This window comes from Globicephala melas, chromosome 16, assembly GCF_963455315.2.
Source record: "Globicephala melas chromosome 16, mGloMel1.2, whole genome shotgun sequence".
NCBI lineage: Eukaryota > Metazoa > Chordata > Mammalia > Artiodactyla > Delphinidae > Globicephala > Globicephala melas.
Window position 1 is genome coordinate 47,906,464 of NC_083329.1, and position 14,084 is coordinate 47,920,547.

At 40.6% G+C, this 14,084-nt stretch overlaps 1 protein-coding gene and 1 pseudogene across 5 annotated transcripts in view; one reads left to right on the top strand and one right to left on the bottom strand.

Moving 5' to 3' along the window:
- Positions 1-14,084, bottom strand: part of SHLD2 (shieldin complex subunit 2) — a 114,338-nt gene that overhangs the window by 83,272 nt on the left and 16,982 nt on the right. The gene's annotated exons all lie outside the window — the stretch shown is intronic.
- LOC132593596 (ubiquitin-like FUBI-ribosomal protein eS30 fusion protein) lies at positions 4,101-13,963 on the top strand (annotated as a pseudogene).

Consider the following 14,084-nt stretch of genomic DNA (forward strand, 5'->3'; position numbering starts at 1 on the left):
CATTTCTTCCAAGTATCTTAAATAACACTAAAAACTACATAACATGATGCAGCTGCTTCGGAAAAACTGTTTGACAGTTCCTCAAAAAGTTAAACATAAAGATATCATATAACCCAGTAATTACATCCTAGGTATACACCAAGGAGAATTGAAAACATATGTCCACAAAAACCTGTAAATGAATGTTCATAGCAGCATCATTCCTATCAGTCAAAAAGTGGAAATAACCCAAACATCCATCAACTGATGAATGGATGAACCAAATGTGGTATATCCTCAAAATGGAATATTATTCAGCCCAGAAGAGCTACAAAGTACTGATATGCCACATCACAGGTAAACTCTGAAAACACGCTACACTAAAGGACCCAGACACATAAGGCAATATATCGTATGATTCTATTTATATAAATTACTCAGAACAGGCAACTCCATAGAAATATAAACAGATATATGGCTGCCAGGGGCTAGGAGAAGGGGGAAAACTTAAGAGGGGTTTCCTTTGAGGGCGATGAAAAAGTTCTGGAACTAGATAATGGTGATGGTTGCACAACACTGATTATACTCAAAGCCACTGAAACTTTTATGCTATGTGAATTATACTTTAATTAATGAAAGAAACCCTACAAAACCAAAAACAGATGCTAACATCTTATCAGAGAAAGTTAACTTCCAAAATAAATGATGATTATTTTGGTATTTCTTTAAAAACCTTATTGTTAATTTGATATGGACATTAGAAACATTTTTATTTATATATTTATTTATTTTGGTTGTGCCAGGTCTTAGTTGTGGCATGCAGGATCTTCCACGCCTTGTGCGGGATCTTTGTTGCCGCATACAGGATCTTTAGCTGTGGCATACAAGATCTTTAGTTGTGGCATACGAATTCTTAGTTGGGCATGTGGGATCTAGTTCCTTGACCAGGGATCGAACCTGGGCCCCCTGCGTTGGGAGCATGGAGTCTTAGCCACTGGACCACCAGGGAAGTCCCTAGAAATATTTTCAGAAATAAACCTTTTTCTATAATGCCCAATACCATCCTTAAGCTTTTCTATTTGTCAGGAATTCGCATAAAAATCTTTTATTGCCAGCTTTGCAATGCTTAGTCTGCCAGGGTAGGAATCAATTTTACATAATATCTAAACAAGTCAAGTGAGTTTTAAAATAGGCAGAATGTTTTATTAAATTTGGCTTACCAATATCGTATGTTCAATTTTAGTACAGGAGAGGAACATGTTTATTTCTAACGAAGAAGATCAGCAAAAGATGAAAAACTTTTTATTTTATTTATTTATTTATTGGCTGCACTGGGTCTTCATTGCTGTGTGCGGGCTTTCTCTAGTTGTGGCGAGTGGGGGCTACTCTTCATTGTGGTGCATGGGCTTCTCATTGTGGTGGCTTCTCTTGTTGTGGAGCACAGGCTCTAGGTGCATGGGCTTTAGTAGTTGTGGCATGTGGGCTCAGTAGTTGTGGCTCAGGGGGTTAGTTGCTCCGCAGCATGTGGGATCTCCCAAGACCAGGGCTTGAACCCGTGTCCCCTGCACTGGCAGATGGATTCTTAACAACTGCGCCACCAGGGAAGTCCCAAAATACTTTTTATTTATTATTTATTTATTTATTTAAGATTTATTTACTTTATTCTTGGCTGTGTTGGGTCTTAGTTGCAGCACACGGGATCTTTGTTGCGGTGCGCGGGCTTCTCCCTAGTTGTGGCATGAGAGTTTTTTTCTTCTTCTCTAGTTGTGGTGTGCAGGCTTCAGGGCACGTGGGCTCTGTAGTTTGCGGCACACAGGCTCTCTAGTTGAGATGCACTAGCTTAGAAGTTGTGGCGCGCTAGCTCAGAAGTTGTGGCACGCGGGCTTAGTTGCCCCGTGGCATGTGGGATCTTAGTTCCCTGACCAGGGATCAAACCCACATTCCCTGCATTGTATGGCGGATTCTTTACCACTGGACTACCAGGGAAGTCCCCCGAAAAACTTTTTAGACAGCAAAATTTACCTGGTCTGCTTTAGCCCTCATGAAGCTATCTCTGACATTCATTTTTTTAAATTTTGATATTCAATACAGAAAAGCAACATCCAAAAAAAAAAAGGCCATGCCAAATGCAATAATAGCCCATTAATTTATTTTACCTCAAATATAATAGAAAATACCACTTCTGCTGAACCTGATTCTAGGCAAGGTAAAATTCAGTCGCCTACATAATAATTTGCCCAGAGTCCATTCACAATCTTCCTGCTTGCTCTTAATGGCATTTGAGTAGAGTAGGCTCTCAATTTACATGAATTAATTATGTAAATTATCAGATTAAATAACAGTTTCAACTTAAAATAATAACATCTATTTGGGGCCTATGCGAACCAGGCAATGGAAATAGAGGCTTTATATATTTAACTCATTTCTGCTCGCAATACCTTACAGAGAGGTTAAGTAACTTCCCTAAGGTCACAACACTAGTACACTGCAAAGCCAGGATTCAAACCAAGGTCTGTCAGACATAGAATCATTTTTGCTAAAACATTCCAAGTGTGGGCTACAAAGGAATATAATTTCAGTTTAATTGGCAAACATTCATCTTATCTCTTTAATACAGCTTCTAAATGTTTAGGTAATGAGAAAGAAAAAGAGTGCTTGAAAAGAACATTACGGAAGAATGAAGTGATGTGCCTGGGGAAACATGCAGTGCACTGTTTGCCTACTATGTGCCATGTGCTGGACTGGCTATTTTAATGCATGAACACTTAATTGTTACAACAATACTGGGAAGTAAATATTGATGCCTCCTTTTTTACATAAGAAACTGAAGTTTAGAAGGTGCAAGAAGGTCCAAGGTTACAGAAGTTGCAAGGCACATAGTTGGGATTAGAAACTAAATTCAGTCAGTCAATAAATATTTACTGAGTGTTTACTATGTACCAGGGCTAGACGAAGCACTTAGAATAGAATATTAGAGATCTCCCACATACAGCTCAAACGAAACCCATCTTCTTTTTGCTTAGGCAGTAAATCATTGTGAAATTGAAAAATCCCCATAGATTTTTCTTTTAGTAGCTTTGTTTTAAATGATTATTCATGCTTTGGTTATACATGTTAAGTACTGTCCCTAAAGCCAGAAGTTGATTGCCATAAAAACTGAATAAGCCTCCAGTAGATAATGTGAAAATATAAGCAATTCTGTCCTCCTGCATGATTTTGACCCTATTGCTAGATAGAGAACACCACTTTGGAAAATATACTTCTTATGTTCTGAAGGATAATTTAAACCATTAAGCATTTTACAAAGCTTTTGAAGGTCAGATTTTAAATGACAACAGTGAAATTTCAAAAAGAACAGGAAAAGTCAGCACCAAAGCTAGTTTAACATTAATAATAAGTGATCTAATAAATAGGTCTATGTTTGCCTAGTCAGGTTTTGCTTATTATGCCAGTTGGAAAGCCAGAAGGAAACTGGTTTTAACTCCCATACAACCTGTATCATGACAACATCACTTTATCAGAAATGTAGCTGATATCAGCATAATGCTGAGACAGTTCAAATTTAAAACTGATTTTTCTTTTCCAACTACTTTCATAATCATTAATGGTATATAGAATCGAGATAACTTAAGAAAAGAAAAAAAGAAGGGTAATTAACATTTACTGTGACCCTTCTATGTGCCAGATACTACTTTTAATTCTCACAGCCACCTTAACCTTTTAGAGGAAGAAACAGAAGTTTTGAGAAATGAAGTACCTTTTCTAAGATTACATAACTAAGGGTTTCCCTGGTGGCGCAGTGGTTGAGAATCCGCCTGCCGATGCAGGGGACACAGGTTCGTGCCCCGGTCCAGGAAGATTCCACGTGCCGCGGGGCTGCTGGGCCCGTGAGCCATGGCCGCTGAGCCTGCGCGTCCAGAGCCTGTGCTCCGCAACGGGAGAGGCCACAACAGTGAGAGGCCCGCGTACCGCAAAAAAAAAAAAAAAAAAGATTACATAGCTAATAAAAAGGCAGAGCCAAGGTTCAAACTCTGATGTCAATTATTATAATGCTCCATGGCACTAAATACCTGTCAGTTTAATTTATTTTTAAAACTTTATGATAAGAGACTTCCGGGAAGATGGCGGAAGAGTAAGACGCGGAGATCACGTTCCTCCCCACAGATACACCAGAAATACATCTACGCGTGGAACAACTCCTACAGAGCATCTACTGAACGCTGGCAGAAGACCTCAGACCTCCCAAAAGGCAAGAAACCCCCCACGTACCTGGTTAGGGCAAAAGAAAAAACTAAACAGAGACAAAAGGATAGGGACGGGTCCTGCACCAGCGGGAGAGAGCTGTGAAGGAGGAAAAGTGTCCACACACTAGGAAGCCCCTTCGCGGGTGGAGGCTTCGGGAGGCGGAGTGGGGGAGCTTGGGAGCCGCGGAGGAGAGCACAGCAACAGGGGTGCGGAGGGCAAAGCGGCCAGATTCCAGCGCAGAGGATCCGGCCGACCGGAACTCGCCAGCCGAGAGGCTTGTCTGCTCGCCCGCCGGGGCAGGCGGGACTGGGAGCTGAGGCTCCGGCTTTTGTCGGAGCGCCGGGAGAGGACTGAGGTTGGCGGCGTGAACACAGCCTGCGGGGCGTTGGTGCACCGCGGCTGGCCGGGAGAGAGTCCGGGGAGAAGTCTGGAACTGCCGAAGAGGCAAGAGACTTTTACGTCCCTCTTTGTTTCCTGGTGCACGAGGAGAGGGGATTAAGAACGCTGCTTGAGAGAGCTCCAGGGACGGGCGCGAGCCGCGGCTAAAAGTGCGGAGCCCAGAGACAGACATGAGACGCTAGGGCCGCTGCTGCCGCCACCGGGAGGCCTGTGTGCGAACACAGGTCACTAGCCACAGGCCCTTCCGGGGAGCCTGTGCAGCCCGCCACTGCCAGGGTCCCGGGATCCAGGGACAACTCCCCCGGGAGAACGCACAGGCGCGCCTCAGGCTGCAACGTCTCGCCGGCCTCTGCCGCCGCAGGCCCGCCCCGCACTCCGTGCCCCTCCCTACCCCCGGGCCTGAGTGAGCCAGAGCCTCCGAATCAGTAGCTCCTTTAACCTCGTCCTGTCTGAGCAAAGAACAGACGCCCTCCGGCGACCTACACGCACAGGCGGGGCTAAATCCAAAGCTGAGCCCCTGGGAGCTGTGAGAACAAAGAAGAGAAAGGGAAATCTCTCCCAGCAGCCTCAGAAGCAGCGGATTAAAGCTCCACAATCAACTTGATGTACCCTGCATCTGTGGAATACCTGAATAGACAACCAATCATCCCAAATTAAGGAGCCCTGTGGATGAAAGGCTCTTGGGGCTGCAGCCAGGAGTCAGTGCTGTGCCTCTGAGGTGGGAGAGCCAACTTCAGGACACTGATCCACAAGAGACCTCCCAGCTGCACATAATATCAAACAGCAAAAATTTCCGAGGGATCTCCATCTCAACGCCAGCACCCAGCTTCACTCAACGACCAGCAAGCTACAGTGCTGAACATCCTATGCCAAACAACTAGCAAGACAGGAACACAACCCCACCCATTAGCAGAGAGGCGGCCCAAAATCATAATAAGTCTACAGACACCCCAAAACACACCACCAGACGTGGACCTGCCCACCAGAAAGACAAGATCTAGCCTCATCCACCAGAACACAGGCACTAGTACCCTTCACCAGGAAGCCTACACAACCCACTGAACCAACCTTAGCCACTGGGGACAGACACAAAAAACAACAGGAACTACGAACCTTCAGCCTGCAAAAAAGGAGACCCCAAACACAGTAAGATAAGCAAAATGAAAAGACAGAAAAACACACCGCAGATGAAGGAGCAAGATAAAAACCCATCAGACCTAACAAATGAAGAGGAAATAGGCAGTCTACCTGAAAAAGAATTCAGAATAATGATAGTAAGGTTGATCTGAAATCTTGGAGATAGAATGGACAATAGAATGGACAAAATGCAAGAATCAGTTAACAAGGACCTAGAAGAACTAAAGATGAAACAAGCAACGATGAACAACACAATAAATGAAATTAAAAGTACTCTAGATGGGATCAATAGCAGAATAACTGAGGCAGAAGAACGGATAAGTGACCTGGAAGATAAAATAGTGGAAATAACTACTGCAGAGCAGAATAAAGAAAAAAGAATGAAAAGAACTGAGGACAGTCTCAGAGACCTCTGGGACAACATTAAACGCACCAACATTCGAATTATAGGGGTTCCAGAAGAAGAAGAGAAAAAGAAAGGGACTGAGAAAATATTTGAAGAGATTATAGTTGAAAACTTCCCTAATATGGGAAAGGAAATAGTTAATCAAGTCCAGGAAGCACAGAGAGTCCCATACAGGATAAATCCAAGGAGAAATACGCCAAGACACATATTAATCAAACTGTCAAAAATTAAATACAAAGAAAACATATTAAAAGCAGCAAGGGAAAAACAACAAATAACACACAAGGGAATCCCCATAAGGTTAACAGCTGATCTTTCAGCAGAAACTCTGCAAACCAGAAGGGAGTGGCAGGACATATTGAAAGTGTTGAAGGAGAAAAACCTGCAACCAAGATTACTCTACCCAGCAAGGATCTCATTCAGATTTGATGGAGAAATTAAAACCTTTAGAGACAAGCAAAAGCTGAGAGAGTTCAGCACCACCAAACCAGCTCTAAAACAACTGCTAAAGGAACTTCTCTAGGCAAGAAACACAAAAGAAGGAAAAGACCTACAATAACAAACCCAAAACAATTAAGAAAATGGGAATGGGAACACACATATCGATAATTACCTTAAATGTAAATGGACTAAATGCTCCCACCAAAAGACACAGATTGGCTGAATGGATACAAAAACAAGACCCATATATTTGCTGTCTACAAGAGACCCACTTCAGACCTAGAGACACATACAGACTGAAAGTAAGGGGATGGAAAAAGGTATTTCATGCAAATGGAAACCAAAAGAAAGCTGGAGTAGCAATTCTCATATCAGACAAAATAGACTTTAAAACAAAGACTATTAGAAGAGACAAAGAAGGACACTACATAATGATCAAGGGATCGATCCAAGAGGAAGATATAACAATTGTAAATATTTATGCACCCAACATAGGTGCACCTCAATACATAAGGCAAATACTGACAACCATAAAAGGGGAAATCGACAGTAACACATTCATAGTAGGGGACTTTAACACCCCACTTTCACCCATGGACAGATCATCCAAAATGAAAATAAATAAGGAAACACAAGCTTTAAATGATACATTAAACAAGATGGCCTTAATTGATATTTATAGGACATTCCATCCAAAAACAACAGAATACACATTTTTCTCAAGTGCTCATGCAACATTCTCCAGGATAGATCATATCTTGGGTCACAAATCAAGCCTTGGTAAATTTAAGAAAATTGAAATTGTATCAAGTATCTTTTCCGACCACAACGCTATGAGACTCGATATCAATCACAGGAGAAGATCTGTAAAAAATACAAACACATGGAGGCTAAACAATACACTACTTAATAACGAAGTGATCACTGAAGAAATCAAAGGGGAAATAAAAAAATACCTAGAAACAAATGACAATGGAGACACGACGACTCAAAATCTATGGGATGCAGCAAAAGCAGTTCTAAGAGGGAAGTTTATAGCAATACAATCTTACCTTAAGAAACAGGAAACATCTCGAATAAACAACCTAACCTTGCACCTAAAGCGATTAGAGAAAGAAGAACAAAAAAACCCCAAAGTTAGCAGGAGGAAAGAAATCATAAAAATCAGATCAGAAATAAATGAAAAAGAAATGAAGGAAACGATAGCAAAGATCAATAAAACTAAAAGCTGGTTCTTTGAAAGGATAAACAAAATTGATAAACCATTAGCCAGACTCATCAAGAAAAAAAGGGAGAAGACTCAAATCAATAGAATTAGAAATGAAAAAGGAGAAGTAACGACTGACACTGCAGAAATACAAAAGATCATGAGAGATTACTACAAGCAACTCTATGCCAATAAAATGGACAACCTGGAAGAAATGGACAAATTCTTAGAAAGGCACAACCTGCCAAGACTGAATCAGGAAGAAATAGAAAATATGAACAGACCAATCACAAGCACTGAAATTGAAACTGTGATTAAAAATCTTCCAACAAGCAAAAGCCCAGGACCAGATGGCTTCACAGGCGAATTCTATCAAACATTTAGAGAAGAGCTATCACCTATCCTTCTCAGACTCTTCCAAAATATAGCAGAGGGAGGAACACTCCCCAACTCATTCTACGAGGCCACCATCACCCTGATACCAAAACCAGACAAGGATGTCACAAAGAAAGAAAACTACAGGCCAATATCACTGATGAACATAGATGCAAAGATCCTCAACAAAATACTAGCAAACAGAATCCAACAGCACATTAAAAGGATCATACACCATGATCAAGTGGGGTTTATTCCAGGAATGCAAGGATTCTTCAATATACGCAAATCAATCAACGTGATACACCATATTAACAAATTGAAGGAGAAAAACCATATGATCATCTCAATAGATGCAGAGAAAGCTTTTGACAAAATTCAACACCTATTTATGATAAAAACCCTGCAGAAAGTAGGCATAGAGGGAACTTTCCTCAACATAATAAAGGCCATATATGACAAACCCACAGCCAACATCGTCCTCAATGGTGAAAAACTGAAAGCATTTCCACTAAGATCAGGAAGAAGACAAGGTTGCCCACTCTCACCACTCTTATTCAACATAGTTTTGGAAGTTTTAGCCACAGCAATCAGAGAAGAAAAGGAAATAAAAGGAATCCAAATCGGAAAAGAAGAAGTAAAGCTGTCACTGTTTGCAGATGACATGATACTATACATACAGAACCCTAAAGATGCCACCAGAAAACTACTAGAGCTAATCAATGAATTTGGTAAAGTAGCAGGATACAAAATTAATGCACAGAAATCTCTGGCATTCCTATACACTAAGGATGAAAAATCTGAAAGTGAAATCAAGAAAACACTCCCATTTACCATTGCAACAAAATGAATAAAATATCTAGGAATAAACCTACCTGAGGAGACAAAAGACCTGAATGCAGAAAATTATAAGACACTGATGAAAGAAATTAAAGATGATACAAATAGATGGAGAGATATACCATGTTCTTGGATTGGAAGAATCAACATTGTGAAAATGACTCTACTACCCAAAGCAATCTACAGATTCAATGCAATCCCTATGAAACTACCACTGGCATTTTTCACAGAACTAGAACAAAAAATCTCACAATTTGTATGGAAACACAAAAGACCCCGAATAGCCAAAGCAATTTTGAGAACGAAAAACGGAGCTGGAGGAATCAGGCTTCCTGACTTCAGACTATACTACAAAGCTACAGTAATCAAGACAGTATGGTACTGGCACAAAAACAGAAATATAGATCAATGGAACAGGATAGAAAGCCCAGAGATAAACCCACGCACATATGGTCACCTTATCTTTGACAAAGGAGGCAGAAATGTACAGTGGAGAAAGGACAGCCTATTCAATAAGTGGTGCTGGGAAAACTGGACAGCTACATGTAAAAGTATGAGATTAGATCACTCCCTAACACCATACACAAAAATAAGCTCAAAATGGATTAAAGACCTAAATGTAAGGCCAGAACCTATCAAACTCTTAGAGGAAAACATAGGCAGAACACTCTATGACATAAATCACAGCAAGATCCTTTTTGACCCACCTCCTAGAGAAATGGAAATAAAAACAAAAGTAAACAAATGGGACCTAATGAAACTTAAAAGCTTTTGTGCAGCAAAGGAAACCATAAAGAAGACCAAAAGACAACCCTCAGAATGGGAGAAAATATTTGCAAATGAAGCAACTGACAAAGGATTAATCTCCAAAATTTATAAGCAGCTCATGCAGCTTAATAACAAAAGAACAAACAACCCAATCCAAAAATGGGCAGAAGACCTAAATAGACATTTCTCCAAAGAAGATATACAGAGTGCCAACAAACACATGAAAGAATGCTCAACATCACTAATCATTAGAGAAATGCAAATCAAAACTACAATGAGATATCATCTCACACCAGTCAGAATGGCCATCATCAAAAAATCTAGAAACAATAAATGCTGGAGAGGGTGTGGAGAAAAGGGAACCCTCTTACACTGTTGGTGGGAATGTAAATTGATACAGCCACTGTGGAGAACAGTATGGAGGTTCCTTAAAAAGCTACAAATAGAACTACCATATGACCCAGCAATCCCACTACTGGGCATATACCCTGAGAAAACCATAATTCAAAAAGAGTCATGTACCAAAATGTTCATTGCAGCTCTATTTACAATAGCCCAGAGATGGAAACAACCTAAGTGTCCATCATCGGATGAATGGATAAAGAAGATGTGGCACATATATACAATGGAGTATTACTCAGCCATAAAAAGAGACGAAATTGAGCTTTTTGTAATGAGGTGGATGGACCTAGAGTCTGTCATACAGAGTGAAGTAAGTCAGAAAGAGAGAGACAAATACCGTATGCTAACACATATATATGGAATTTAAGAAAAAAAAAATGTCATGAAAAACCTAGGGGTGAAACAGGAATAAAGACACAGACTTACTAGAGAATGGACTTGAGGCTATGGGGAGGGGGAAGGGTAAACGGTGACAAAGCAATAAAGAGGCATGGACATGTATACACTACCAAACGTAAGGTAGATAGCTAGTGGGAAGCAGCCGCATAGCACAGGGAGATCAGCTCGGTGCTGTGTGACCGCCTGGAGGGGTGGGATAGGGAGGGTGGGAGGGAGGGTGACGCAAGCGGGAAGAGATATGGGAACATATGTATATATATAACTGATTCATTTTGTTATGAAGCTGAAACTAACATACCATTGTAAAGCAATTATGCTCCAATAAAGATGTTTAAAAAAAAAATAAAAATAAAATAAAAAAAAAAACTTTATGATAATATTAGAGCTGAGAAAGCAGAGTAAAGTAATGATTTGGATTATGAACTGTTTTAGTACCTCAAAAGTACTAAAGAGTGATGTCGCCCTTTTAAAAATTCCTGTGACGGTGACTGTGAAAGAGAATATAAAATACCTTCAAGTCAAAAATATTAGGCTTTTGAGTAGAAAAAAAGTAACAAATAAATAAGTATACATTTAATATTATCAAAAGAGAACCAAGTTAAAAAAAATAGTTCTATTCTAAAGCAACACTTTTTGAAAGACTGCAGATCACCAGCGTAGGCTGGCTCGAAGCAGCATTTTTCAGAGTTAACTTCATGGAAGACTAATCCCTATAAAAATATTGAAAGATAATGAGTTTCCACAGTCAAACAAGTTTGAGAAATGCCGGACTTAACACTAAACCAGTTTCTTCACTGGTTACAAGCAGTACAACATAGTGCCCGGAGCCCGCTGGAATCAGACTATCTGGGTTTCAATCCCTGCTCTTCCACCTCCTGGCCTAGCCATGAGATTTGGAACATGTTATTTCACTACTCTGGGTCTCAGGTTTCCCACCTGTTAAAAAAAAAAAAAAAAAAAAAAGGAGACAATTGCAAATACAGATTTGTTGTAAAAATTAGAAAGATTAATACATCTGGGGTTGAGATATGGGGATATATGTATATGTATAGCTGATTCACTTTGTTATAAAGCAGAAACTAACACACCTTTGTAAAGCAATTATACTCCAATAAAGATGTTTTAAAAAAAAATCTGGGGTTCTTAGAACAGAGCCTTAAAATAATAAGTGCTTGATAAATGTTAAATTATTAGTAGTAACATCATTTCCCTGAGCCTTTATTAACCTGATAAAAGTTGATGCTCATCATGAATCTCCAAGGAGTCAAGGGATATACCTAGTATGCAGTTTCCCAAACTTATATGATAGAACCCACTTTTCCACAGACCATCCCTCAAGACTGATTAATGTCTTTTAAAATCAAATCAAAACAAACAAAAAACACTATGAGAAACAATAAAGAATTCCATCACTAAAATTAAATCTGTTTAAAAAAAATACAAGTTTAGTACTTCCCAGTTGGTGAACACATCGAGGTGCAGGAAGGGTGGCATGTGGAAGAAGGCATGGGAAGCTCCACACCCCTTCCCCCATACCTTGCCCTACACATCTCTTCCACTTGACTATTCCTGAGTTGTATCCTTAATAAGCCAGTAGTATCTCCTTACAGATTCCAGCACATGGGTTCAGTGCCTGGAACCTATACATGTAGTAGAATAGAGCATTGTTTTATTTTCCATTCTCATAGCCCTCAGTGGCTTCAAGTGATCACATCTCATCACAGTAGTCATTCAATTATCCAAGATACTATATGGAACCTATTCATTATCACCCAGCCTGCAATCATTTGAATAAGGACATGAATAGTTTCCGTTATCAAGATACATCTATTTAAGTCTCATGTCTGTTGTATAGAAGTCAATATTCAAATGATGGCGTGTTTTCCGTTTGGTATTTATTGTGCCCATTTGGCAAATTTACAGTCATTATCATAGTGCTGATCATGCTACCCTTCCATTTAGAATTTTTTTCTAAGCAGTATGTGTCAGGATCTTCAGAAATGCTTACAACCTTTGATCAAACAAATCAATCTCCAAGAATCTATACTATGGAAATAAATAAGAATACAAGATAAAACCTTAAATACACATATTGCCTCATTGTTCAATATTGTGGAAAATTAGAAATACTAAAGAAGTCTAGGGAATTCCCTGGTGGTCTAGTGGTTAGGACTCAGAGCTCTCACTGCTGAGGGCCCAGGTTCCATTTCTGGTCCAGGTTCCATCTCTGGTCCAGAAACTAAGATCCCGCAAGCTGACTGGTGCAGCCATAAATAAATAAATAAGTCTAATTTTAGTGGAAGGATGAAACAAAGAGTGGTACATTACTTGCATTACACAGTCATTACAAATTATATTTGAAAGATTATGAATAATGCTATGTGAAAAAGCAAGTTACTAGTTTATTTTTGTAGTATAAGCATAATTTTCTATAACAAGCCAACAAAACACCAAGTAATCAAAATTTAAGACAAAAACTAAATCTAAAAATACGCCAAGGGCTTCCCTAGTGGCGCAATGGTTAAGAATCCGCCTGCCAATGCAGGGGACACGGGTTCAAGCCCTAGTCCAGGAAGATCCCACATGCCGCGGAGCAACTAAGCCCGTGCGCCACAACTACTGAGCCTGCGCTCTAGAGCCCGCGAGCCACAAATACTGAGCCCTCGTGCCACAACTACTGAAGCCCGTGAGCCTAGAGCCCGTGCTCTGCAACAGGAGAAGCCACCGCAATGAGAAGCCCGCGCACTGCAATGATGAGTAGTCCCCGCTCGCCACAACTAGAGAAAGCCCGAAGGCAACAATGAAGACCCAATGCAGCCAAAAATAAATTAACTTAAAAAAATAATAATAAATAAAAAAATAAAAGTACACCCAGTGACATGGCAACAGCAGGCGGAGAGGATGTGCACACCCTCATTCCTTCCTTTCTCAACTCCATCTTCACGTTAGCGGCAGTGGTAAAGCGGTTCAGTTGCCAACATGCAGCTGTTTGCGCGCAGGAGCTACACACTCTCCAGGTGACTGGCCAGGTGACAGTCACCCAGATCAAGGCTCATGTAGCCTCGTTGGAGGGCCTCACTCCAGAAGATCAGGTCCTGCTCCTGCAGGATGAGGCTACCCTGGGCCAGTGTGGGGTGGAGGCTGTGAGCACTCCGAGCACTCTGGAAGTAGCCAGCCGCATGTTTGGAGGTAAAGTCCATGGTTCCCTGACCCGTGCCAGGAAAGTAAGAGGTCAGATTCCCAAGGTGGCCAAACAAGAGAAAAAGAAAATGGGCCGGGCCAAGAAGCGTATGCAGTACAACCAGTGCTTTGTCAATGTTGTGCCCACCTTCAGCAAGAAGAAGGGCCCCAATGCCAACTGTTAAGTCCTTTGTAATCTTGGCTTTCTCTAATAAAGCCACTTAGCCCAATCCAAAAGAAACCCCAAAAAAACCAAGAAACAAAAAATAAATTAATAAATAAACAAACACCCAAATGTCAACTATG